The 24,698-nt window shown below is 37.3% G+C and overlaps 1 pseudogene; it reads left to right on the top strand.

The window, feature by feature from the left end:
* The first annotated feature begins 20,883 nt into the window (after positions 1-20,883).
* LOC139361292 (uncharacterized) overlaps positions 20,884-24,698 on the top strand; it is a 46,538-nt pseudogene continuing 42,723 nt past the window's right edge.

Raw genomic sequence — 24,698 nt, 5'->3', positions numbered from 1 at the left:
AGTAAAGATAATAATTTCAATTAACTTGAAATACATCAAAAATGTTTAAATCCCTATGTTCCTAATGAAACTTAAACACACACATACACAGCCCAAAGAGCCCACATTTGGAAGATGACAGGGAACCAGTTCATTATTTGTAAAACTTGCAAATAAAGAGGTAAATCAACACTTACTTAACTTTTCCTAAATGAACTCTAGATGACGGATTAGAATGTGACCACTTTGCAATCCCTATTGAATTAACAGATCCATCATAAGGCACTGAGGGCTAGTACCATAAAGAGAGACATTATGTGCCTTTTGATGGAAGAACAATACTATAGATTTGCCAAAGTGATCAAGCCTGAAGCAATCCAAGTTTCAGATCCAGTTTCTAATATATTAAGCTATACCATGAGACAAAGGAACATGCTTAGCTACACCACAAGAACTCAAAAAGCAAAATCTGGACCATGAAATCCTCCACATGTTCTATGACTCCAGTTCTTCAACAAATAAATTTCATGAGGATAAAACCAGGCAGATACGCAGGAAACTTGTAGCTAAAAAGAGAAACTTAAGTAACGAAACTATAAAGGAATGCTGGAAAGTTACTATCATAGCAATCAAGACAGCCATTATTGTTTTAGGGCAGTACAAGGGAGTGCTTTGGGACGGGTCACATGAAGGGCTTCTACACTCATTTAGAAAATTATAATTTTGATATAATGGTAGTTTAAGAATGTTTGCCACGTAATACATAACACAGTCAGCCCTCCACATCCATGGGTTCCAATTGCTGCAGATTCAACCAACAGCAGATAGAAAATATTTGAAATAATAATAATAATACAACAGTTTAAAAAGTACAAATGAAAATACAGTATACAACTATTTGCATAGTATTTACATTGCATTAGATGTTATAAGTAATCCAGAGATGATTTAAAGTGTATAGGAAGACGTGCATAGATTATATGCAAATAACACACCATTTTACATAAGAAACTTCAACATCTGCAGATTTTAGTATCCACAGGGGTTGGGGGTGTCCTGGAATCAATCCTTGCAGACACTGAGGGGAGACTGTACTCATCAGTATTAGCCAGCACTAAGTCAGCACACAAAACATTTGCTTTATGCAGTTTTTATCTGTACTATATTTCAAAATAAAAAAGTTTTCATTAAAAGAGGTAGATGAGCACACTATTAGGAGTTCTCTACTCTGTAATGGTGAAATAGTTTGGCAAAATGTTGGAAAGAAAGAGCATTTTCTGGGGGGAGAGAAAGAGGAGGGATTAACTACTATGAAGGAAAAAGGATATGGAAGGCAAAAATGTTAAAACATAAGGGCAATCCCAAAAGATTAAATCACTGCACCATACATGGAAAAGTGCTGTATTTTGGCATTACTGTAGTTGGTACCATTTCTGACCAGTGTGGAGATGGGAGGTAGAGGAGAATATTCTAGGTTCTGGCTTATAGATATCAGAAAGTTGGTATCATTTCTGATCAGTGTGGCGATGGGAGGTAGAGGAGAATATTCTAGGTTCTGGCTTATAGACATCAGATATATGACTACAGTGTAATAGAACTGATTCACTAAACCACCCTTCCAAACACATATCCAAATGAGTGTCATTCCATGTAGTTCCTGTGAGCAGACTACACACTTATTCTAATTGTCTTGCTATTGCTCAAAGTAGTTTGGAACTACACTTTCTAAACTGCCTTCAGAAATAATTTAGTTATAGGTGCAAAATAATTGGTCTTATGACTTTACTGTCACACCATCGTTTGAGCAAGATCTGTATTTCCCAGCCCAATTACACAAAATATTCACAAAATTTTGGTCATTTCCAAAAATCAAATCCACTCTGGAAAGGCAAAGATTTGCCACCAGTGAAGACATTCTAAAGAATGTGCCGTATCTGTGAAGGAAACTCAGAGGAGTTCCAAAAATGTTTTGGGCAGTGGCAGTGTCACTGCAATGAGTACTTAACCTCCTCCAGTGACTTAGGAGAAAGAAGTCGTATTTATCATAAAATGGGATATGTTTAAAGTATGTATAAAGTCTTATTACTTTATAATAATTTTCCAATATTTACTTGGGCACTGTCTTAAAAAGAAAAACTTCATACTGTAATATTTTTCAAGGATAAGACAGGTTTGCTTGGGAAGAACTGTGTCATGTTGAATGATAATCAGGAAAGGGTCTATTTATTCTGTTATAACTGTTTTAGACAGGAAAACATGCTATTTGGTAGGTTAAAAAAACCAACTTTATGAACTAAACACCCACATCATTAACAAAGATGAAGAATAAAAAGAAGATAAGTACATTAAATTTCCAAACATCAAAATGAAACTAATGATAACTGAAATCTGAAAAAAAAGTGGAAAAAATACATTTTATGGTTATTACATTTATTGGCATAATGCATACTTTGTAGGTATATAGCCATTTCTAATGCAAATTTATTTGCATAAAGATGAATGACTCTTGGCCAAATGATAATAGACTTTCAAGTCACTGCTAGATTCTAAGTATTAAAATTCAAGACTATAAACTCTATCTGGCAGAATTTAACTTTTTCTCCATCTGCTGCTTGGAACAATGAAAAATAAGTCTATGATTTCTATTGTTTTATCAATGGAGTAACATAACAAGAAAGATTTAGTTGTAAATACCAGTTTTATTAATCTTATTTTTGTTAGACTTCTGGACTTCTATTATTTATGAAGCTTTACTAACTTTTTATGTTTTTAAGGAAGCTATGTTTGGGACCTAAGCCAAAAACAAAATTGCAAGAATATAAAATTTCAGTTAGAGTGTCATTCAGGCAAAATGCTAAAAATCTCATGTCTGAGAAAGAAAAGGAAGTTTTAAAGTAGTAATAATAATAAATAAAACATAAAAATAAAAGTTTTAGAGAGTAAAGCACATACACAGTCTACCTGAAAGTATAATCTATTATAATACGACATCTATAATATACATTTCCAGTTTTCCTTCTGGATATCACCAATAGCATATGTATTAAATATTACCAAAGAGGAGGTACCCTATAAAACAGAATCACTTCGATTTTATAAACTCTGAGGACCTATCTTAATATTTGACTTATATATATTAAAAATGTTACCATGTTCACATAAATGATCTACTGAAATTTGCTTGGTTTAATGCATCCCACAACATACATGGGAAATAATGACGCTATCTGAAATAATATAAAAAAGCAAAAGTGATAAAAAGTATAGAAAACTAACACTTTACTATTCACAGGCAAAGTAAATATAAGAGGAGGGCTACATTTCTAATAATGGTAAGTAAAGGAATTTGAACCAACCTTCCTTCCCACTAAGAACCAGAATGGCTAGGAAAAATATAAATATATAAATATTTTTAAAATATGTATGAAAGCCATAGATTATTAACAAAGCAAATGAGGAATTAAAAAGATAGATGGCAATCTATAGTGGTGAGCATGACGTTTTGGGCCACTTTTCTCCCAGAGGTATCTGCCAATTTCAACAGAGGCAGATGCCTGCCAGCTGAGAGGCAGTTGGGAGACCAGCAAGCTGAGCAGGCATTTCAGCAGATTCAGCAATCAGAGTGCACCAAGAATGGTGCTTTAGTTTGGAGTTTCAAAAGGCCATACTATAATAGTGAACCAGAAATCAAGCAGCCCTCAGAAAGACTGAAACCCATCTATGGATCATCTCAATCTGATTGCATGAAGGTGGTTCAAGATTTATTAGTGCTTTTTACTTGCCTCTCCAATTTTTCATGTATAATGTCCAGCACCAAATCAAAAATAACCCAGAATAGATGGAGATAAGACACTATCGCTAACACAATAGAAATAGATCCACAAAAGATTTAGATCAGGGACCAGCACATTTGCTATATAAAAGGCCAGATAATAAATATGTTACGCTTTGTTGGTCACATACAGTCTCTTGTATATTCTTTTTCTATTTTTGTTCTATAACCCTTTAAATATATAAAAACTATTCTTAGCTTGGAGATCACTCAAACATTTGTCTGGCATAATCAGATATGTCTTTAGTTTTGCTTCAAATGTTCAAGGAAATAACTGATAGGATTGAAAATTCCAGGAGAGCACAGAAGTCATTAAAAAAAAAAAAATTTTGCCAGGCATGGTGGCTCATGCCTATAATCCCAGCACTTTGGGAGGCCAAGATAGGAGGACTGCTTGAGCCCAGGAGTTCAAGAGCAGCCTGAGCAAAATGTTGATACCTCATCTCTACAAAAAACTAAAAAATTACCCAGGTGTGGTGGCACAATAAACTAATTTTAACCTTAATCTATAAAAAACACAATTAAGAATAAAATCTTAACGTACTCCCAGAAAATAACAAATAATATTGAATTATCCCTCTGTAAGCATGAAATGCACACATACAAACAAAACTATATACATTAGTAAAGAAAAATAACAGCCTAGTATATATCCAGAGAACGGCTAGAAAATCATTACAGCAATACCAAACTTACCCAATAGCTTCTTCTTTTTCTTTGTTTTGTTTTTGAAACTGAGTCTGGCTCTGTCACCCAGGCTGGAGTGCAGTGGCGTGATCTTGGTTCACTGCAACCTCTGCCTCCTCCGAGGTTCAAGCAATTCTCTGCCTCAGCCTTCCAAGTAGCTGAGATTACAGGCGCCCAGCTAATTTTTTTGTATTTTTAGTAGAGATAGGGTTTCACCATCTTGGCCAGGCTGGTCTTGAACTCCTGACCTCGTGATCCACCCGCCTCAGCCTCCCAAAGTGTAAGAATTACAGGTGTGAGCCATCGTGCCCGACCCAAAGAGCTTCTTAGTTGCATCATTACCACTGGATTAATAAATGGGCTTGCAATGAAGTGATGCTCATTAAAAATCTATTCTACTCTGTTGGCATGTGCAAATAATGAAAACCATAGAATAATGTCTGTGTTATAACGTGAAAGGGGCCAACTATTATGAAGTAAAGCAGAGGGAATACTTTAAACATGCAGCACCAATTGAGCTGGGGTTATAATTTCATTCTTTGTAGGCTACTGGCAGCATGAGACTTCTTAGCAGAATTTCTCACTTCCAATATAGAATATTATTATTATCATCAGTATTTGTTATGCAGGAAGGAACACTGATGGAAAATCTTAGTATCATGAAATTTCATCAAAATTCTCCATTTACTCTCTGCTTTCCCAATTCAGTTTCTTGGTACTAGTTACGTAGCTGCTTTGGAAATAGGATATGGGCTCAGCTCACTTAAGCAATGATGAGCTTTATGATTAAAGCTCGCAGAAATGCTGCCAGGTAAAATTCTGCTCCACAGTCAAAACAGTCAACATTTAGCTGGATTAGAAGCAGAATGTCCTGCTGTGAAGAGTAGGATTGGCCCTTAGCATGCTGTGTAGCTTGGCACCCAGAATGATCACCAGGACAAAAGGAAAATCTATAGGTAGATATATACAGATACTATCTCAAACACCAAAAATAACATTTGTGAATAAATATAATAGAAAAACTCTTTCACATGTTGAGCCTTAAAATCTGTCAAACTAATCAACACAGTAAAATAATGTGAAATTATATTATTTCATAAAAATCATACCTTTAAGTAAACTTTATTCCCCATTTTGAAAATCTTTTAGGGCATAAATGTCACCATATTTAAAATTTTCTATGGAAACAACCAAGTACATCTTGCATTCAACTTAATTAATATACACAAAGGAATATAAATCATTGTATTGCAAAGACACATGCACCCATGTGTTCACTGCAGCACTGTTCACAATAGCAAAGACATGGAATTAACCCAAATGCCCATCAGTGACAGACTGGATGAAGAAATGTGGTACATATACACCATGGAATACTACACAGCCATAAAAAGGAATGAGATCAGGTCCTTTGCAGGGACATGGATGGAGCTGGAGGCCATTATCCTCAGCAACAGGAACAGAAAACCAAACACCACATTTTCTCACTTATAAGCGGTTGCTGAACAATGAGAATACATGGACACAGGGAGGGCAACAACACACACTGGGGCCTGCTGGGGGATGGGGTGGGGAGAGCATTAGGAAAAATAGCTAATGCATGCTGGGCTTAATACCTAGGTAATAGGTTGATAGGTGCAAAAACCACCATGGCATACATTTACCTATGTAACAAACCTGTACATCCTGCACATGTACTCCAGAACTTAAAATAAAAATAAAAATTAATTTTAAAAATCTTCTTACCTGTGTAAAAAGAATAAACTGAGCAAATTGCCAGGGAAGCATAAAAGCCACATTGGAAAGACAGAGTGCAACGAAGGGGCTTCTATCATTGCTCGAGGTCCTTAATAGAGAGAATTGATACCAATAAGTTTCACCCTGAAAATAGTCTGTCCCTAAAAAGAAAGACTAATTGCAAAATGATAAAATCTAACTTATTACATTGCCTTTACTATAATACAACAAAATATATAGTTAACTTTTTAAAGTATACTAAAAATAAATTGAAATACTACAGGGCTTGCATGAAGCAATCAAAATTAGAGTTATAAAAATAACGTTGTAATTTACCATTAAATATTTTAAATACAAAAGCTCATCTTCCTCTACATCTGCATGACATTAGAAATTTAATACTCCAGCAAGGAGGTCAGAAAATAGGACGCGGCGCTGCCCCTGCACACCTCAACATGCTTCTCCTGTATGTGCAGCAACAACTTTTACATACCACCACTTTTATGTTTCAAAAAACATTGAAGAGAAATGTAAGTGCTAACAAAGTAATAAGTTTACAACTATGGAAAAATTTAAGCAAAAAGAATCTTAAAATATTAAAAAGTCATTCTAGAATTTAGCTGAAGCAAGTGGAAGTTTAAATGGTCCATTCTGCATTACTGAGATGTATTAGGAACCAATAACTTTTACCATACAGAATTACAGTAACTTTTAGATATGAAAAAAGAAACACAAATATTTTACCTAAACAATAGAACTGTAACTGTTCCTTTTATAAATGCTGTATTGGATTTTGATGAATCTTTGTACAACCGTATATAAATTTTCAAAAACAAAATTCTAAATGTTCATATTGTTTACTAATGTTACCATAAAATACTCATTATGTACTTTGTAGTCTTATATTTTTCAAACAAAAATTACTTTTGACTAAGATACAGAGTATAGCACATGCCCTCAATGATACAACCCCAAATGTTCTAATTAAAGCATTTTATTCCATGAAACCCCTGACTGACCAGAATGATATCACTTCAAAAAAATATAACCCACCTTCCTAGGAATTAAACTGGGAACGAATAGCAAGGGGTGATGAAGAATGGGCAGCTTCCATCACCTAATCTCTGAGAGAAGGCAAAGTGTAGAGCAAAGATATAGAGATCTGAATGAGAAGGAGGTTCCTAAATCCAAATTCAACCCCAGAATATACTCGTCAGGTTGGTAAGAAATCAGAAGTTAGCCTGCTCCATTCTCAAGGTTTGTGCCACCCCAGTACACTACTATTTACCACTCTTCAATTAGCTTTATCTGAGTGCCACAAATATTTGCATGGACGTGTGCAGTGTTCCGTGGTTAAAGAGATAAATATGGCATGGTCCCTGTTTCCAGTAGTACTTTTAAATACATATAATTAGCCAGGTACAGCAGCTCACGCCTGTAATCCCAGCACTTTGGGAGGCTGAAGCGGGCGGATCACTTGAGGTCAGGAGTTCGAGACCAGCTTAGACAACACGGCAAAATCCTGCCTCTACCAAAAATACAAAAATTAGCTGGAGGTGGTGGTGTGCACCTGTAATCCCAGCTACCTGGGAGGCTGAGGCAGGAGAATCGCTTGAACCCGGGAAGCAGAGGGTGCAATGAGCCTGGGTGACAGAGCAAGACTTCATCTCTAAAGAAAGAAATAAAAATTTGTGTATGTGTGGATGATTCATAAATTTACTGTTTTAAAAAACAAGGAAGACAAACAAATGATTTTTATATAAGGCAGAATCTGCCAGGGATAGCAGGTGAAGAATGGGGTCCTTTGGGAGTTTGGAGGAGATAGTGATCATTATTTCATTCAGTGAGAGTTCTCATTAGTATTCTATCAAACTTATTTCTCTGAAAGGCTATTTATAGTATTCTACCACATATGGGTTTTTTTTTTTTGTTCATTTCTCAGACCTCTTAAATATCTGAAATGCTTATAAACGTAATCCCTACAAAAAAAAGTATCCAAAAAATAAAGTTTGAAATGAAACTGGTTGTCCTATTAGAAACATTAGTTGTTCAGAAATGCTTCATAAATATGCAAATATATGTACTCCTTATCCATCTAACTCCGCATTTCCCAAATTCGTTTGCACACAGAACACTTTTCATGGCACAGTCATCAAAACCACAGGTTAGAAAACAATGTCAAAGTACCTCAACTTTGAAGAGAAAATGTAATTGTTTCTCAAAAACTTTTGAATCTTGGCAAACTATATACAAACACATACCTTTTGGTTTATTAAAACATAATGTAGTTATCTAAAACCTGTAGCCTACACTCTTAAATGGACAGCCATTTTTACATAGCAATTTTGAATTATTTTCTTAACTCTATACTCAATTTACTTTTAAAATAACTAAAAAATGGTCTAAATTTGGTAATTACAACTTCATAGGTTGAAGTATATATATATATATTATATGTATATATAAAATATATATTTATGTATTTTTTTTAGAGGGAGTCTCGCTCTGTTGCCCAGGCTGGAGTGTAGTGGCACAATTTCGGCTCACTGCAACCTCTGCCTCCCAGGTTCAAGCAATTCTCCTGCCTCAGCCTCCAAAGTAGCTGGGATTACAGGTGCACACCACCATGCCTGGCTAATTTTTGTATTTTAGTAGAGATGAGGCTTCAGCATGTTGGCCAGGCTGGTCTTGAACTCCTGACCTCAAGTGATCCACCTACCTCAGCCTCCCAAAGTGCTGAATTGAAGCATATTTTAAGAAACTTAAATTATAATTTATTGGCCTTTGTTTTATGAATCAAAGTTACCTGAGAATCAAAGTTAAAATATACATCTGAAGTACAAGGAATGGATAGGAAAAACTTTCACGGAGAGGTGGTGTCCAGACCACACAGGTGGCCTGAAATCAACAAAATGCCCACTTTACATCATGTTTACTACAACAAACATATTTAAAAACCAGGGGTGAGTCTGTTTTAGTAATTTTAACACTAGGTTCACTATATCCCATTTCTGAGTGTCCGGCATGGCTTCTCAGTTTTTGAAGCTCTCTTAACGCATGAGGCCATTAAGTAGAGAGCAATTAACTACCATGTCCAGAAATCAGCAACAGATATATCAGACCCAGCAAAAGGAAACCCAAGGGACAAACAAGATTGTACATATAAAAGTTGTGAGAATTCTGTGACTGACCAACTAGATCCACAGTCCAGCTCTCAAGGTATGATCCTGGCATATGATCCTGGCATCCCAGGCTTTGGGATATATGCATGCCAAGACAAATACCTAAACAAATGTCACCTAGATCACTCGCAAGCACCAAGAGAGTTTCTACATAACAAGGATATTCGAATGAATATAAATACACACTTCGAATAGCGAAGATTGCCTCAGAATTTGTAAAATGTACCTTAAAAAAGGTTAAGTATATATTTTAAAAACAACGAGAAGTATTTGTGAACTACAAATGCGATGCATGTAATGAAAGTATTAAAGTTTCATACAAACTTTAAAATGACTTCTAAGACATATAGGTCAGAGTATTAGAAAAATTTTCCATCAACAATTCTGAAATTCTAGAAAGAATGTGAACTCTTATTACTTTGCAAGAGTCTTAAAAGTTATTGCTCCTCTTCCAAGATACCAAAATTGTAAATGTTGGAAGAAGAATTATGATACATATAAGAAAGTCAACTTATACCAACCGTTTCCTGGCACACTAAAAGAAAAAGCTTTGTCATTATATCAGCACATTGTTGAATGACAATGCATTTGTTTGCTTTAAAATAATATATATGGCTTTCATGTGTAATTTTTATGATTCCTTTATCTAACTGATTTTTAAAAATTAACGCAACAGCAATGGATGAAAGTACTTCTACCCTGGCCGGGTGCGGTGGCTCACGCCTGTAATCCCCAGTACTCTGGTAGGCCAAGGCAGGTGAATCACAAGGTCAGGGTTTCGAGACCAGCCTGGCCAACATGGTGAAACCCCATCTCTACTAAAAATACAAAAATTTAGCTGGGCGTTGTGGCACATGCCTGTAATCCCAGCTACTCAGGAGGCTGAGGCAGGAGAATTGCTTGAACCCAGGAGGCAGAGGTTGCAGTGAGCCAAGATCGCGCCATGGCACTCCAGCCCAGGCGACAGAGCAAGACTCCACGTTGAAAAAAAAAAAAAGTACTTCTACCCTATGTAACCTGTGTCATAACATATTAAATATTTTGTTCCCAAGAGCTAGTAGTCAGAATCTCTCTCTTTTTCATTGCCATATCCTCAGCATCTAACAGAGCATGGACGTGGTATGTACTCAATATTTTGTTGAATGAATCCATCGTATTTGAAATAAGCTTCTATGAGCTCTTTTTTAGGCGGACTGTGTTTCATTGGGCTGAATTAGTAAGTTTCAGCATTTTGCATTACTGAACAGACAGCATGACGTAACAGAAAGAAGTGAGGGAGCAGGAGGCAGTGTCTTAACTGTGTCCCTGCTGTCAGGCTTGAGGCCTCTTTCATTGTTGTTACGGGGAGTGCAATGCATACAAAGTTTCACTTAGGCAAGATGAGTAAGTTCTAGAGATCTGCTATACAATATTGTGTTAATACCGTATTGTACACTTAAAAATCTGTTAAGAGGGCAGATCTCATGTTACTTATTCTTACCACAATAAAAAAGTTGAATATATATGTTATATATATAAAATATGTTTTTATAAAATATAACTATAATTTTATCATTTATAAAATATAAATTAATATACATATGTGAGGTTTTAGAGGCAGACAGACATGGAATGGGAAATCCAGCTTCATAATGCAGCAAATGTGGAATGCGGATAAATAACTTAACCTTCTCTAAATTTAAATTTCATAACTTGTATGATGAGGCTGCCACCACCCACAAAAAAAGTTTACTGGGAATACATCAGATAATGTGCATGACGTGATTCAACTCAACAAGTACAGTATTTCCTTTTCTCTACAGAATATATGTATATGTATATATTTACTAAAAGTAAGGCAAGAGATTTCACGTTTGAAATTCTAGCTATTTAAACATTTCAATCAGTGTGATTAAAGTATCAACTTATAACACAAGGGTCTCTAAAATATTGTGAAGTCATAAGTAGTATACAATTACATATTGTTTTGACGAGTATATTTCCTTGTTCCTCTATAACCCCTTCTACTTCTTAAAAATTGCTTTCTAGAAAACAAACCTCTCCATGATTGAAAAAGAAGCACAGTACTGTAATAAGACCTCCTAGTTGAGTACCACTGTAAAAAAAAAAATAAGAGTATACAATCAAAATTCATGGAAAATATAGTGAGCTTTTCACAAAATTACCTCAGAATTTAAAATCATAGTTTAAATCATATTTAAAACATAATAGTACTAAACCATACCCATGTAGTTGATGTTTAAATCCTGAATGTACAATTCTAAAAAGTGTACATATAAATTAATCTCAATTTTATAATTTATTATAGCTAAAACACTTTCTAAATAAAATACATAGGGTCATAGGGTGTGAACATAAAATACTTTTCTTTTTGTTTTTTTGAGACGGGGTCTTGCTCTGTTGCCCAGACTGGAGTGCAGTGGTGAAATCTCAGCTCACTGCAACCTCCACCTCCTGGGTTCCAACAATTCTCCTGTCTCAGGTTCCTGAGTAGCTGGGATTACAAGCGCATGCCACCATGCCCGGCTAATTTTTTCACTTTTAGTAGAGACGGGGTTTCACCATGTTGGCCAAGCTGGTCTCAAACTCCTGACCTCAGAATCCACCCACCTTGGCCTCCCAAAATGCTGGGATTAGAGGTGTGAGCCACCGCGCACCACCACATAAAATAATTTTTTAAGAAACAGACTAGCACTTTAGAGTCTAGATCACATCCTTTGAATACTCTGAATAAAGGTAAATTTTTATCTTTTGAAATTGGATTTAAGGGATTGAGAGATGAAGATTCTAACAGTTTCATGTACCATTAACTTATAACTGTCTAAACTACTGCAAATATTCTTTACTTGAGTCCCAGAGAAGCAATAATGCAGAATACAAAAATCAGATGAAAGATAAAAACCATTTCTTTTGATACTGTTGTTTTGTTTTTTTGTTTGTTTGTTTGAGAAAGAGTCTCGCTGTATCACCCAGGCTGGAGTGCAGTGGCGTGATCGTGGCTCACAGCAACCTCCGCCTCCATGGTTCAAGCCGATTCTTCTGCCTCAGCCTCCCGAGTAGCTGGGATTACAGGTGCCCACCACAATGCCTGGCTAATTTTTTTTGTATTTTTAGTAGAGACGGGGTTTCACCATGTTAGCCAGGATGGTCTCAATCTCCTGACCTCATGATCCGCCCGCCTCGGCCTCCCAGGGATTACAGGTGTGAGCCACTGTGCCTGGCACAAAAACAGAACTTTTTAAAAAAAAAAATAGAACATTTTTAAACCTGCCCAAACAATCTCAAAGCAATTCTTTTCCCTCACAATAACAAGCTTACATTTTTCTATATGGCATATAGAAAAGTGCATAAAATTTCTAGCTTATACAACTATATAAAGGGAACATCCATGTAGTCACCACATAATTAATTGAAATAGAGAAACGATTATACTGAGTCTCTACTTGCCAGCCTCCAAGATAAGAATCAGCTACTGACCTGATTTTTGAGATTATCAACATAACTCTTTCTATATACATATCAAACTATGATTTACTTTAATCTGTTTTTAAACAATAAACAAATGGAAGAATGCAGTATTTTTAAAAATTCTGTACCTGGATTCACTCATTCAAAATTATATCTGTAAGAATCAACCATGTTGTGTGTAGCCGTATAGTTCATTCATTCTCATTATTGTATACTGTTCCACCATGTTAATAAACCAAAATGTATTCATTTCTCTGTTAATGGATATTTGGGTTGTTTCCAGTTTGAAGCTTTTGCAAATGATGCTACTATATTATTGTATGTACTTCCTAGTACACATGTGCAAGACTTTTTTGGGAATATATACTTTAAACTAGAATTGCTGAGTTACAAGGTATCTATACCTTCAACTTTACCAGATAATGTACACTGTTCACCAAAATAGTTGTACCAATTTATGTGTCCACCTGTGGTGGATGAAAGCTCCTTTATCAATCTATTAGATGTGAGTTGGTATTTCACTGTGGTTTGAATGTGTATTTTCTTCATGACTAATGATGGTGGTCAACTTTACATATGTTTATTGACCATTTGGTGTTCTTCTGGGAAATACCAGTTCATAAACATTTTGTCCATTTTTCTATCAGGTTGTCTTTCTTCTTTGTCTTCATCTTCCCACTCTAATATAAACTTCACAGGGACAGAGATTTCTGTTCTGTATTCCAAGCACCCAGAACAGTGCTCCAAGTCACAACAGGCTTTCAATAAATATTTATCAAGTTAATTAATGGAATTTCTGGATAGTAGGTGGGGTAAATACTTTGTAAATATCTTCACTCACTTGGAGGTTTTTTTTTTTTTTTTATCCTATAGTTCTTTTGAGGAACTGAAGTTCTTTTCATCCAATTTATCAGTTTTTCTTCATGGCTGGATTTTTGTGTCTTGTTTAAGAAATCATTTCTTATTCCAAGTGACTTCTGTATTATACGCTGAACACTTGATAAAAAATTTGTCTTTCGGCCGGGCGCGGTGGCTCAAGCCTGTAATCCCAGCACTTTGGGAGGCCGAGACGGGCGGATCACGAGGTCAGGAGATCGAGACCATCCTGGCTAACACGGTGAAACCCTGTCTCTACTGAAAAATACAAAAAAAAACCTAGCCGGGCGAGGTGGCAGGCGCCTGTAGTCCCAGCTACTCGGGAGGCTGAGGCAGGAGAATGGCGTGAACCCGGGAGGCAGAGCTTGCAGTGAGCCGAGATCCGGTCACTGCACTCCAGCCTGGGCCACAGCGCAAGACTCCATCTCAAAAAAAAAAAAAAAAAAAAAAATTTGTCTTTCATATTTGAGTGTTTAATCCAGCTTGGATTTATTATTTATATAGTTCCAATTTCTCCTTGTTCCATATGATCTCCCAATTATTCCAGCACTATTTATTAAAATGCCTGTCCTTACCCACCAATCTGCGATACCCACTCTTCCATATATCGAATGCCTTTAAATGTACATTTCTGCTTCTGGGCTGTACTCTATTTCAGTTACCCATTTGTCTATTCCTGTGCCAATATCATAGTGTCTTTTACATTAGCTTTATAATATAGCAACAATTGATAGTGCAAATCCTTCTTTTTCAAGAATACCTTGACTGCATTTGGCCCTTTGCATTTCTGAAAACTTTTAAATCAGCTCATCAAAGTCAACAAAAAATATGTTGGAATTTTGACTGGTAGAGCATTGAATCTATAAATCTTTTTAATATCAAGTCTTCAATCAATGAATATGGAATATCTCTCCACTTGAATTTTCCCAGACATATCTCAGGAATGTTTTAATCATTTTCCCACAGGTGTCATATATATCTTTTGTTGGTTTTATTCTGAGGAACGTCATGCTTTTAATGCTATTCTAAACAGCATCCTTTCAAAATTTCATTTTCTATTTGATCCTAAAGTATAAAATTTATAATTTTGAATTTTAATATTAATGTTTACATCTAGTAACATTGTAAATTTTCTTATTATTGCAAACATTGTATCAATCAACTTTTAAAATTTTTCTAGATATATGATGTAATCTACTTTTAAGAACACTTTTTTTTTTTCTTCAAGTTTTCCAATCCTTATACTTATCACTACTCTTCTTTTTATGTACTGTGCTGGATAGTATCCCTGGTACAACACTGACTTATGTTAATAGTTTTCGTTGATTCTATGCTAGTGTTTTTTATGCTGAAAACTTCCTAAAACAAAAAGTGTGTATATTTACTGAACTCTAAATTGACATAAGCCTATGAAAACTCAACAAATATTTGTTCAAAGAGTAAAGCTATTAATTAACTTTAATTTTAAATGTTTTACACAACAAGAATAACCTTGTAAAGAAATCTGATGATTCAGCTAGGAAAATGTTCCACTGAAAGAAACAGAAAACCTAACAAAAGTGGCTCACACAATATGGATGTTGTTTATTATATCATTCAACAAGAAAATGAAAGATAAGTATCTGTTGGCATTGGTTCAGTAGCAGAAGCATGGTAGGCCAGATAGATCTCCTATGTTTATGGCCTTTCCCTTATGGTCACAAGATGACTGCTGCAGCTCTGGGCATGACATCCTAGTGTAATCAAAGCAGGAAGAAACAGAGAAGGGGCAGCTAAGTCTGTCCTTTTGTGAGAAAGGCAGATACTTTCCTAGATGTAACCAAAACCGACTTCACCTTAGTTTTCATTGACAAAAAGTAGCTGATATGGTTATCTCAGGGAGCAATTAAGTGTGGGAGCAAAACACACGACCATTGAAATTAATTTCAACTTATCACCTGAGACAGGTCTCACTGCTGCTTCATTGTGGTACTCTTATCAAGATAGGCTAGCAGATGTAAGTGCCCGCCACATGTGATACACAGTTTTTCCTACTGCTTTCTTAATTTCACCCTTAGAGAATACAATTAGAAATAAGCTGCTGTTATTGCTAATGAAAGATCTCCTCCAATGTTTTATTAATTTTACACATGAACTAGGAGATATTCCATTAAAGCCTTTGTTAGGAAATCTTAATTAGTTAAAAAAAAAAAAAAAAAAAACCCTTACAGGATAAAAGGGATGCCTTTGAGATAGAATTTTAGTGACATCTCCAGTTTCTGGTTACATGATATTGGTTAAGCTTCTGAAAAAAATCAAACAAATCCACAAACTTTCCTGATATGAATCTAATCTCGTTAATTTTCCTTTTCATTTAATCAACAAATATCAGCCAGTCTGTATAAGCCCACTGAAAGGTCTCTTAATTCAGTAGTAGTCTTATCTCAGGTATGCTCCATACGTGAAGAACAATCCCATCATTAGTCCATTTAAAATAAAGATTACACCAACATAATAGCAAGCAGGATCTCCCAATCCTTTGAAAAGATACAGATAATCAGTGTTTAATGAATATACGACTCTAAAGCAATTGGGCATAATTATCTCGGTGCTTTGCAATCAAGAGCTCATGAATTTGCTGAAAGCATTTGCTTTCCAGATTGCTGCTGTGTTTAATTCTTTACCCTTATAAGAGTTTGTGTGTGTGTGTGTGTATGCAGACACATATATATGTATGTGTGTATATATATGTGTGTATATCTACACATACACATATGTAAGCTCACCCTTATTGAGGTATAATATAGTTACACTTATACTTAACACTTTTTATAACTGCATTTGTACTTTCCTCTAAAGAATTACTATTACACTGTAATGATTTGTTGGGGATTCACATTTATTAGCTGATGCTGCTAGTGGTTAAGTGTCTGGAACTGTCTGTAGAACCACTTAATGAATACAAAAGAAAATCCATTGCATTATTTTTATCTGTTGCTAGGCTCTAGGAAGAGTTAAGGTATGGTTTTGACTTCAGGATACAGCTTTAGTCTATACGAAATGATCCAGTCATTTGATCCATTATCATGTATAGCTAGAATCTTAGTATATTCCATACAGAAGATCGTGCGTGTGGCAATACGTACTTTACGATCATCCCACATTTTTCTCAGAACAAGTTTATGACATTAGCAGATATAAAAATACTTTTCTTATGATTGAGAAAACAGAACATAGAATACTCAACTTGTCAGAGGTTATTTCACTTTAACTGGCTGGAGCCAAGGTCTGAAGGCTGGCCTTCTGATTCCCCCTGCCTCTGATCACTCCTCTGAGTCAGTTCCAGTAACTTCTCTTGTTTTATTTACCACTCTTCGACACTGGACCACCTTAGGTTCTGTCGTATGCCCCCTTCATTTCTCCATCTGCATATTCTCCATAAAGAAATTCTTCCACATCCATGGCTCCAATGATCTATATACAGATGACTCCAACTCTACATTTAATCCAGAACTTTCTCCTTATTCTCATACCCAGATAGCCACTTCATGTCCCCACTCTGAGGTGTCTTAAGTACCTCAAATTAATGCATACACAATGAAACATAACAATACAAACCTGCTGCTGTTCAAATGCTTCTTACCATTCAAAGGAGCTCAGTTACTTAAGCTAGAAACCCAACTGTGTTTCACATGACTCTTCACTCACCTTCCCCTCCCTTACCAAACAATTACCAAGTCTCCATTCTACTTCCAAAATCTCTCTCACACCCAGGCATTTCCACATTATCTTTCCTGCAGTCACTTGCTGAGAATAGAGGAAGTCTCCTGCCTGGTCTCCCTGAACCTACTTTTGTCCCTTTTCTAATATTCTTTCCATACCATTGACTAAATAATGTTTTAAAATGAAAATCTGTTAAAATTCTTCAATGGATAAAGTATAAAATCCTTCGCCAGTGCACGCCTTTCATGATCTGATCCTTCCTTATATTCCCAGCACCATTTCACATCATTTTCTTCTCCATTGCTTCCAGGAATTCTAGCCTTCTTTCAGTTCTCTCTTGCTTCAGGATATTTGAATATGCTATTCCCTATTCTTAAAATACTTACCCTCTCTTACTCCTAATGTCGGGAACCTTATTTTCTTATTTGTAATATCCATCACAGTTGTAACTGCTAACAGCCCCCTTACAGCATAAACTCAATGAGGGTAAGGCTCCACGCCTAGCTGGTTCATCTCGGTGTGCCAAGTGCCAAACACGAACCTATCACTTATCGGGAATGTAACTAACACCATACTTAGGTGATCATTTTCACCACTCAGACAGGGTCACACCTTCTAGCTGACTGAATCATTGCTAAGCCTCTCATTTTATGAGGCAGTTTCTCCAATCCTTTACATTGTACACAAAAAAGTATAATTGCCCCTCAAACATCCTCATCAATTCTATTTTTACTGAGGGAATTAGTACAAAATGTAATGAAAATAGATTTGGTTCATATTCCAAGAGCTGATTGTTGTTACAAACAAGTCTAAAAATTTATTCATAAAATATAGTAAGTCATGTTCTTAAGAATTTGAAGAAATAAAGAAAAAAGGCCGGGCGCGGTGGCTCACGCCTGTAATCCCTGCACTTTGGGAGGCCGAGGCGGGCGGATCACGAGGTCAGGAGATCGAGACCATCCTGGCTAACACGGTGAAACCCCGTCTCTACTAAAATACAAAAAATTAGCCGGGCGCGGTGGCGGGCGCCTGTAGTCCCAGCTACTCGGGAGGCTGAGGCAGGAGAATGGCGCGAACCTGGGAGGCGGAGCTTGCAGTGAGCCGAGATGGTGCCACTGCACTCCAGCCTGGGCGACAGAGTGAAGACTCCGCCTCAAAAAAAAAAAAAAAAAAAAAAAAAAGAAATAAAGAAAAAAACAACAGTATTAGTGTTATGAAAAGAGATACATGTGGCTCTGAATGAGAGTCTCAAGGGACAGCACCGTACTTGAATTGTAAAAGTGCTGAAATGCAAACATCTTAAATGGAAGTGACCACTATGTATCCTGGAAAGCTGTTAGATGATTCCAAAAGCGGTTCTTTGACAAAGAAATCAATGTAGAATATAAATAGGAAGAGTTTTATTAATACTACTCATGAACTATGAGCATATATAAAAAAGTAGTATTTCTAAATCTATTATTGCATATTTATGCAATTTTAAATTTTTAAAATATGTATGCATAATTAAATTTATATTAGTTATTACAAATAGATATTTGACTACTTAATCTACCCTCAAAATTTATATATTGAAACTACTCCAAGACACATCTTTCTGTATCTTTGCATTCTGAAATAAAAGACTAACTTATAGTCAAAATTGCATTACAATGGGATATGTTAATACTCAAATTCCAAACTTTATACTCAAATTTGTAAGTACACAGCCTTCTCAAAAAACTACTTTAAAATGTAAAATACTCATTGAGGTGAGTCACTTCTAATTTTTTTAAGTGAACAACAGTATTTTACAATAATTTTTAAAAGTGAATCATATTATTAAATGTTGATGAATGTTTACAAATGACAGCATGTTTGGAAGAAACATGCCTTCACAGCTTTGAACTTCATTAAGAGGTTCTATTCTGGTGACATTCCAGCAGGTCTTAGTCTCTAGTCCAAATAAATTCATTATTCCCATTAATGTGCAATACCAGGAGCCTATGACTACCTTTAAAAAGACTAAAAAAAAAGAGATAATGGAGGAAAATACATTCTCTTCATAATGATCTTTCCAAAGTACCATTTTGTGATGGTTGCCTTAGACATTATAAACTCTGACAATTTAGATCATTTCACTTGTGAATCAGTCACTTCAAAATTATACATTATGCTTCTATATAGAAAAATATTACATATGTGGTAACCAATTCTGTAATATAAATAATAGTAACTGTTAAGTCAATATAAAAGTATATAATTAAAATATGGTGATTAATAGAAAAATACAAAGATTTATAGAAACATTTCAAAATTCATTTCATTTAGATCCTTGAATTTATTCCTTCATAAAATATATAAAATATATTATAAAAACTGGAACATAATGGAATAATAGCACCCGTATGCATTACCACTTTAACCAAGCAGAAGATTTAATTAACCAGTTGTTTCCAATCTGCAAGCTATTTGTAACATATTCAAAGAGAAAGGAAAAATAACCACAAAAAAATTTCTAACAGAATGTTTATGTCTCAGAGGTTTTTAAAAAATAACATTATACATTCTGGAAAACTAATGTGAGATCACTGGGGGAAAAATAAAAAAATAAAGAGTTGAAAAAGGAAAGTAAGCACCTCTAAGAGCTAACCATTTTTAATATTTTGGTGATTGGCCAGGCGCCGTGGCTCATGCCTGTAATCCCACCACTTTGGGAGGCCAACGCGGGCAGATCACGAGGTCAGGAGTTCGAGAACAGCCTGGCCAACTGGTGAAACCCCATCTCTACTAAAAATACAAAAATTAGCTGGGCATGGTGGCAGGCGCCTGTGATGCCAGCTACTCAGGAGGCTGAGGCAGGAGAATCACTTGAAATCAGAAGGCAGAGGCTGCAATGAGCCAAGATCACACCACTGCACTCCAGCCTGGGCAACAAGAGTGAAACTCCAACTCAAAAAAACAAAAAAAATGTTGGTGATTATCTTTCCAGTCCTCCCCCTAGGCATTTAAAACATGAAATTAAGAGTTACTCAATACTACCTAATGAGATCACATTATCAATGTTAATGTAATATATATCACTAAACATCGTAAACATCTTTCCACGTCTCACAAATGTAGATTTATTATGCAGCTTGATATAGTAGGAAAAGTATAGCTTTGATGTCAGAATTGAACTGAAATTCTGACTCTGCAAGTTATAGTTTCTATGGTTTCAAGAAATCCTTCAACAGCTGTCAATCATTTCATCTCTCAAATGAGTTTAATAATAACTATTCTACAAGAGAAGTGAGATAAGAGCTCACATATATAGTCATGTATGTCCTAAGTATAGTGCTGGCATATAGTATGCAATGAATGCTTTTACCTTTTTAAAACATTCTGTTCTAAACTCACATTTTTATTTGTAAATGAGAAATTAATCTCCTGTGAAATTAATCTCGCAGGGGGAGCAAGGCGACGGTTGCCGGGAAGCGCGCGCCACCCCTCCCTCCCATTCTTCGTCCTCCCCTCGCGCGCCACCCGTTTTTCCCTCTTTCTCCGTTAATAACAGCTGGGTGGCTGGGGGAGGAGGGAAGGTGGCCCCGGCGGAGTCTGGGCGGGCGCCTCCCGCTCAGCCGCCAGCCGCCTTGGGAGCCAGAGGATAGCGGCGCTAGCAGCTGCCGCCCGAGAGGAGGCTGTGCCGAGGCTCGGGGCGCCGAGCGCAGCAGCAGAGAGCACCAGCGACCCGTTGTGGCGCACCAGAAGCAAAACCAGCGGCAGCCGCACGGCCAACTGAGCCGCCCCTTCCTGCTGGAGCCAGCGAGGGGTGCGCGCAGCCGGGACCCCTTCCTCTGCGCGTCTCCTCGTTTCCCCCGCCCGCGTCAAGCCGCCAGCCTCGCCCGCCGCCCAGAGAAGGGGGCGCCGGGCGGCGGCCCTGTACGCGCGGGGGCCTCTCTGGACCGGCCGCGGCGCCTGGGCCCTGCTCTCTAGCTCCCGCGCTCACTCCTGCCCTCTGGGCTCTCCGGGCGCAGCGCGCGGGCCGGGCCGGACCCTGCCCGGGCCAGGACGGACATGAGCGCCAAGCAGAGCGGCCCGACAGCAGTTAACAGTCGCACGCGCGCGTGCTCGGGCTCAGATCTACTTTCCAGTAGCGGCGGAGGCGCTCTGACCGCCGCTGCGCGGGCGCGGAGGTTCCCGGCTCAGGTGCCCAATGCGCACCAGCTCAGCGCTGCGGGCGGCGCCGCGGTGGCTTCGGCAGTCCCGCGCAGCCGCTGCCTCTGCGGGGCCGTGGGGAGCGTGGCGTCGGCGGCCCGTGCGGCGCAGTCCTCCTTCAGCATCCCGAACAGCAGCGGCGGCCCCTACGGCTCGCAGGACTCGGTGCACAGCAGCCCTGAAGACGGCGGCGGCGGCGGCCGGGAGCACCGGGGTACTGCGCCCGGTGATTGGCTCCTTACCAGCTCTCCTCTCGCCGCACATGTTTGGAGGTACGGACCCCTCTCCGCGGGCCCGCGCTCGGTCCTCCCGCGGCTGCACGTGGGTTTTGGCCGCCGGCTATTTTTAGCCTTCTTTTCTCCTTCGCCCGGGGCGCCGGGGGCTGCTTCCAGGCCCAGCCCCCGCAGGTCTCCATCCTGGGAAGAAACCCCCGGCACTTAACTGCTGCGGTGCGGCTGTCGCGTAGACGCGTCGTTTGGTTTTTAAACATCGTGAGCACCCTCACCTCAGCGGCTCCCCGGTAGAGAAAGTCTCTTTTTCAGAGAGATGACTGGAGCAAATGTTGTTTTACAACAAACCGACGAAACAGCCCTTATGGTTGTGGCTTTTAGTACCGGGAAGTCAGGAGGAGACCTGTTGCTAAATGTAGTTCTATCTGGGGACTCAGTGGGGAACAGTTTTTAAAGGGCAAAGGTCAAAGGGTCTCGAATGAACGCTGAGTTACCATCTTTGGACCGACCTTTAATAAAAAGCTGTAATCCTTAAATCTGTGTCAGTCCCACTTACTATGTCACTTTAATTGGAGGAAAGCGTTAATGAAAAGTTTGTTTTTAAACCCCACTGAACCGCTACTTAAGGTCACAGTTAATGTGAGTCCTGCTTAATTTAGAAAGCATTTAAAAAGTGGAAAAGTTTCCTAAGGAAGTAAAAATTTTGCAACTCTGCCTACAAGGTACAGTAATTGGCTAGGTTCTTTTGAGGAGCAGTGTTGACTAGAGTTAAGAAAAAGTCAGTTGTGGAAAATGGACATTTTTAATAGCAAAATGATGTGCTTTACTATAGAAACAGGAGGAAGGGTGCGTTGTCCTGGGAAAAGTGAATTCTTCTTCAGTTATGTTTTATGCTGATCTACTTTATTGCAAAACGCTAATAGTAAATGAATCAAGACCACCTCCCCTCCCCGATTTATGAAAATAAATACAAATATAGAAGATAAGCATTCCCATTTCATCGCATTATGCATCCAATATTAGAAGAATTCGCAGCTGAGCGCAGATGAACAGCGAAAACAGCTTCCCCTACATTTTTGTGCCTCTTTTACTCATGTGTTTGTAAACGTAGGAACTTTGAGTGGAGACTTAGTAAAGTGGAATACGTAGTAATTTATCTGTTCTGATGTTCTGTACTATCAGCATACACGCCAGCATAAATTAAAAATAAGAATGTCATGTTTAATTTTTCCCATCTTTTTAGTAACGCTTTGCACATTCAATATGGAATGACGCTTGACTTTTAATTAGCTACCTTGTTTTAAATTAATTTTTGCTTCTTAAAAATATTCATCCCTCTTAAAATTGGGCCATTTTTAAAAGTCATTTGCTTTTGAGTAAAAGAACTCTCCTGGTGTCCTTAAAGTGATTTGATCACAACTAAACAGTTGAAGTTGCTGTAGTCCACATTGAAGAATATAAAAGGCAGATTCTGAGAATTGGTGATTAGTGTGAGATTGAAGGGCAAACTGGTTTTTAATATTTATCTTTATCTTTTTAAAGTGAAAACTTGCATTTAGCAGTTATCAAAAGATGAATAAGTTCGCTAAAGAAGGGTGAATAGGAAAAGCCTTGTCAAGTTAATAGCTAATATTTAATATGCTGATTTTTAAAAATTCATTTTCTAAGAGCTGATAATTCCCTTTGAGAAACATATTTCTATGGGTTTACTTTGTTAAGTAAATGCATTCCATTCAGAGCACGGGACAGTTGAGCCCCATGTTATTCCTAGTAAATGAGTAAGTCAAAATACCTAGTTGCTTAAAGTTGGAGATAAAGCATTTCTCTTTTTTCTTATCTAAGTTGTAGATTTGTGCAGTCACTATAGTTCTTTTAGTGCTGTTGGGGTTGAGTGACTGGGACCTAGTAGTACAGAGACAGTTTCTGAGGAACTTATAGCAGCCTTTCTCAACCGGCTTTGTGGAGACGATTGTGCTGTAGTGTGCAATGCATTTTAACTTTTAGCTCCAGTGCATTTAGGACAGTTTTAGTTATGTATCATTCTTGGAACAGTTGAGAAAACAGTCACTGAAAAAATTGCCTGTGTTTAGTGATTCAGATGAGGAACCTCAGTTGAGAATTGCTGGAAAAGGATCAGAGAAATTACCTGTTCTTACTGTATGACAGGATCAAATGAAAGTGCCACATCCTGAAATTTTTGTTGAGACAGGGAGATGGAATACACTTATGTAAAACCCCATCTTAGTGGCATGCCTTACTGAGATTTTTACCTATATTTTAGTGGACGGGTTATTAGGAAAATAATAGAAGTGTGTTTCTCATCATCATGAGATTTAGGGAGCTAGATCTTATAATTTAAAAAATTAGACTTGACTATACTTCACATTTACTTGATTTTTTAGTATCTATTATAGCATTATTGTGTTTATTCAGTTACAAATTTTATAAATGGTTATATACAAATAACCCATCTTAAAATTGATAAAAGGATTATTTCAGAATTAATGGAAAGTTCATATTGTTTTTTTGTAAAGCTGTTGTTTTAATTGTTGTTTAGATTATTCACGTCTCCTAATAAGAAAATATGGTACCAATAAGATTCAGAATTATTCTCTTGTGAGCTGTCATGTAATTTATAGAAAATGAAAAACAGTCCCCCCTTTTTATTTTTAACACTTAAGAGTCTAGCAAGTGGAATTTTTAGTAGTTCCCTCACAATGAATTGCCACATTGAACGAGGAAGTTTTCTGTGTTGGTTTTATGTTTTGCTGTCTTTTGGACATCTATTTTGGCTATATACGCTCTTATTCTCTCTAGAGACTGGAAGAA

This window comes from Macaca nemestrina, unplaced genomic scaffold, assembly GCF_043159975.1.
Source record: "Macaca nemestrina isolate mMacNem1 unplaced genomic scaffold, mMacNem.hap1 Scaffold_139, whole genome shotgun sequence".
Taxonomy (NCBI): Eukaryota; Metazoa; Chordata; class Mammalia; order Primates; family Cercopithecidae; genus Macaca; species Macaca nemestrina.
This window is presented reverse-complemented; position numbering and strand designations above follow the sequence as displayed.